The sequence below is a fragment of the Cetorhinus maximus genome, chromosome 18 (assembly GCF_964194155.1).
Source record: "Cetorhinus maximus chromosome 18, sCetMax3.hap1.1, whole genome shotgun sequence".
Taxonomy (NCBI): domain Eukaryota; kingdom Metazoa; phylum Chordata; class Chondrichthyes; order Lamniformes; family Cetorhinidae; genus Cetorhinus; species Cetorhinus maximus.
The window spans coordinates 45601756-45606560 of NC_135896.1; the positions used below are offsets into that span (position 1 = coordinate 45601756).

Sequence of the window (4805 nt, forward strand, 5' to 3'; positions counted from 1 at the left end):
ATAGGCCGGTTAGCCTAACATCTATCACTGTGAAAATGCTAGAATTCTTATTAAGGAAGTAGTGGCAAGGCATTTAGAAAATCATAATACAATCAAGCAACATGGTTTTATGAAAGGGAAATCATATTTAACAAATTTATTAGAGTTCTTTCAGCATGTAACAAGCAGAGTGGATAAGGGCGTACCAGTAAATGTCGTGTATTTGGATTTCCAAAAGGCATTTGATAAGGTGCCACATAAAAGTTTTCTGCACGAGGTAAGAGCTCATGGTGTTGGGGTAATATGTTCACATGGATGGAGGATTGGCTAATGAACAGGAGACAGAGAGTCAAGTCAGGATAAATGGGTCATCTTCAGGTCAGCAAATTGTAACTAGTGGAGTGCCACAGTGATCACTGTAAGTATTTACAATCTATAATAATGATCTTGATGAAGGCACTGAATGTATTGTAGTCAGATTTGCTGATGATACAATGATAGGTTGGAAAGCAAGTTGTGAGGATGGTACAAAGAGTTGCAAAGCTATATAAATAGTTTAAGTCATTGGGCACAAATATGGGAAAATGAGAGATTATCTGCTTGGGAGGGAGAACAGAAAAACAAAATATTATTTGAAAGGAGAGAGACTACAGGATGCTGAGGTACAGAGAGATCTGGGGGTCCTCATACATGCAACACACAAAGTTAGCATGCAAGTATAGCAAGGAGGTAGGAAAGCAACACCTGACATCCACTTCCCCCCTGATCAATGTTGACCTTTATTGCAGGGAGGATGGAGTATAAAAGCAGGGAAGTCTTGCTATGCCTATACAGTAGATTGGTGGGACCACTTACAAACTGCTTACTGCTTACAAACCTCCTGCCCCACTGACAAATCCCCCCCTGGCCAACACGCTTCTGACTGACCCCTCCCGAACAATCACCCCACCAACTGACTCCCCGCACTGACCACCTGACACCCACTTCCTCCACAACCAACTCCCAATCCCCTGCCACCAGCCTGACACAAAGCCCCCACCCCCAATCCTACTTACATCTTACCCTACCTTCTCTATGGCTTCCAAAAGTGGCTGGACCTTTAAACTTAGCTGCTTTACGGCAGCTACTGCTATAAAAAAGGGGCGTGGTTTCCCTACCTCCAACTCTGCAGCCCGGGCCTGAAGGACTTAGGAGCACATTGCCCTATACAGTTCTCACCCAGCCTGAGTCGGAAGGTCAGACAAGAAAGGGTCAGCTGGATTTTGAGTTGAGAAACAAGGAGCAGACCAGCAATCTGACTCTGATTGCCACTCCACGGAAGTTCAGGCCTGTCTAAGTTGAGGGGATAATGTAACTCATGAGTTGATTAAAAAAATTGGCGTGAGAATGTAACTTAGGGGTGAGCATGTATCTTGGGGCGGGGGGTGAGAATGTAACTTAGAGAGTACGATACAACTTGTGATAAAGTATCTTGGGGGTGAGAATTTAACTTGGGGGCATAATTTAACTTGTGTTGAAAATGTAACTTGTGCAGTTGAAAATGTAACTCGGGCATCTTAGTGTAACTTGGAGAGACCATGCAACTAGGGAGGGTGTTATGAGTATGTTGATATTTGCAGCAAACCGGAAAGTGGTACAAACTAAAGTAAGTAACACAATCAATGTGAAGAGTGTAATCTCACAGATCTCTTGCTATCAAGTTGGGCTTGGGGATGTAGGGAATAGCAATGGCAGAGGCCTGGACTACAGTACAGTCCCGCTGTTCGCAACGGTTATGTTCTTGGAAAACCTCACAATGGCAAATTCGCAAACAATGCATGTATTTTATAATGGGAGTCAATTAGAAAGGTTCCAACCATTCAAAATTTTGATACCTATAGAGAATAAAAGACAATAAAAACAATGTTTTTAATAAATATAAAGATGTCCTGCTGTTTAACAAAATAAGAAATATATATTAGTCACACTTACCCTTATTATAAGGCTCTCCAGCAGAATGTGATGGGCTTGGAGGTGAAGTTGGTGGAGGTTTACTTGAAGGTGGAGTGAGTGGGTGAGGCAGCTGATGTAGGTGTTGATGTGGCAGTAGATTTAAAAAAAGCAATGTTATTGTTGACTGCTTTGCCTTTTGTTTTTCAATTTTGTAAAGTTCTTGGTAAGGAGCAATTGCAGTGTCAATCACTTTACAAAGGACAATGCTTCTTTCCATCTTTGTGTCATAGCCTGTCACCTGTTTTTCAATTCTTCAGCTGATCTTGTGGGGTCTGCCATCATCTTAGGTGTACATTGAGCCTTCTTCTTCCTCTTCCTCTTTAAATTCACTTGATTCCATCAGTTGCAATTATTTCACAGAGAGCTCCGCTTGATACTGAAGCATCTGTGGTCAGATCTTCAAATTCCTCCCAACTTTGTTTTGCCACTTCAGCATCACAGGGAACACTGTGAAATCATTCACAGCCTCAGGCCAAACTTTTTTCCAGCGGGCATTTATGGTTGATTCTTTAACCTCATTCCATGATCATTATCCCTAATGATGTTAAGATGTTGAATTCCCTTCTGCAATTAGGACTGTGGTTTAAATGTTTGTGGCTTAAACTTCTATGGGTGCAGTGAACTTTGAAGGTTGCAATGACCCCTTGCTCCATCAGCTGGATGAATGAGGTTATATTTGGGGGTAACAAAATGTCAGTGTCTGGAAGGTTTTCTGCAAGAGAGGATGGATGTCCAGGAGCATTAACAAGGATAAGTAGGAACTTGAAGGACAAGGTCTTTTTCCTCAAATAAGTCCTGGCCTCATGCAGAAAGTAATTTTCGAACCAGCCTTCAAACACAGCTGCTGTAACCCAGGCACTGCCGTGTCTCTCAAAAAACTGGTATTTTTTCTTTAAGAGCTCGAGGGTTTTCTGACCTATAAATCAGCATTGGTTTACACTCAAAATCAGCCACATTGGCACATAGTAAGAGCCTTAGCCTATCCTTTGCAGCTTTAAAACCAGGAGCAGTCCTTTCTTCTTTGGATTTGTTAGTCCTATTTGGGATTTTCTTCCAGAACAGGCCAGTTTCATCTGTGTTAAGATCTACTCTGGCAGGTACCCTCGCTCCACAATGTATTCTGTAGTGCCTTGGGAAACCCTGCTGTAGCTGCATGGTCAGCTGATGTAGCCTCCCCCACCAACTTCACATTACGAAGACCAAAATGCTTTTTAAAGCGATTGAACCATCCTGTGCTGGCTGAGAATCCTCACGAATGTGAAGGAGAGGCCCCTTCTTCATCGCCAGCAGTAGCACCACCACAACCCTCTTTACTGTTTATGTGCTGGTACAATTCAAGTGCCTCTTTTCTGATAATTGGACCATTAACTGGGATGTTTATTGTTGCTGGTGCTCTAAACACACATTAACAACTTCTCAATTTCTTCTAAGTGCAAATCTCTCCTACTTACCTGGCAGTTATCCTGACAGTACGACTACCAGAAACATTAACATCAGCCCTTATTTTTTCTTCAGACTGCCTAAAGTACTTAATTGTAGATTCATTAACATTGTATTCCCTGGCCAACATGGCAGCACAAGTGTCGGTCTTCAGTCTATCTAATATTGTCACTTTTTTGGCAAGTGTCACCAGTTTTCTAGGGTATTTACTGCTTGGTTCAGATTCACTCATTTTTCAATGATGGTGACTTAACGTTTACCCGGATACTATACTGTAGACACAAGTGAAATTGTAACAATTATGAACACCCACATGCAAACACTCCGGTAAGAAACAAGGCAGACGATGCACACGCAGTACTCACCTACTAATCTAGGAAATACATCATGGACATCTCCCATATCATATCTTTTTAATATGCATTTAGGCATTTTTTATTTTATGACATTTTCTCCAACATTCTAGTTTTTATCTCTGAAATCTGCGGATAAACAAACATTGGACCTGCTATTGGCGAAATGGTGCACATAATGTTTTATGCAGATAAACAAATTTGTAACTGGCGGGGATATAAATGGTGGGACTTTACTGTAATTGTCTCGTGCCAAGATTTCAAGTCCTCAAAACCACAGCTGTGGAGTTTTAATTCAGTTAATAAATAACTTTGTAATAAATAGCAACTATCAATCATAGTGTTGATTTCTCATCAGATTGTTGCAAAAACCCAACTAGTTCACTAGGGGAGGAAATCTGTGTTTAATCAGCCTGACTTGCATGTGGCTGGAGACCCACAACAATTTATTGCCTCCTAAATGCCCGCTGAGACAACCCTGCAAGCAATTAGCAATGGAGCCACATCCATAGGGTCATAAAGTTATTTAGCACAGAAACAGGTCTTTTGGCCCATCGTATCTGTGCTGGCCACCAAGCAGCTATCTATTCTAATCCAATTTTCCAGCACTTGGCCCTTAGCCCTGTATGCTATGGCGTTTCAAGTGCTCATCAAAATGCCACATCTCGTAAATGAATTGAAAACAAAACTCTGAACCTCAGAGTTTGGACAAGAAACCTGACTGAGGTCAGGCATTCAAAAATTGCTTCAAACTCTGAACCCATTCTCTCCACGGAAATCTTCAGTAAAAGGCGAAAGACTTATACGATTTGAAGAAAAGTTGGATCTGACACCACCGAACAGGGCATAACAAGGCATGGTAGTGTGTGGCACTGCAAGTACTTTCTCTCCTATTGTACGCCCATCAGTAACTGGGGAGGGTGCTTTTCCATCCAGGAAAGAAAAGTCTGGATACTCCACTCAGTCCCTGATTGTTGGGTCTGACTGACGGGAATTGACGCGCAATCGAAAGCGGCTTCGATCTATAAAAAGGGTTGGTCC

At 42.0% G+C, this 4805-nt stretch overlaps 1 non-coding gene across 1 annotated transcript; it reads right to left on the reverse strand.

Annotated features, from left to right (window-relative positions):
• Positions 1-4478: 4478 nt before the first annotated feature.
• On the reverse strand, positions 4479-4592 carry LOC144693581 (U5 spliceosomal RNA). Its single transcript, XR_013579565.1, has one exon. It is a non-coding gene; the product is annotated as a U5 spliceosomal RNA (small nuclear RNA).
• Positions 4593-4805: the final 213 nt, after the last annotated feature.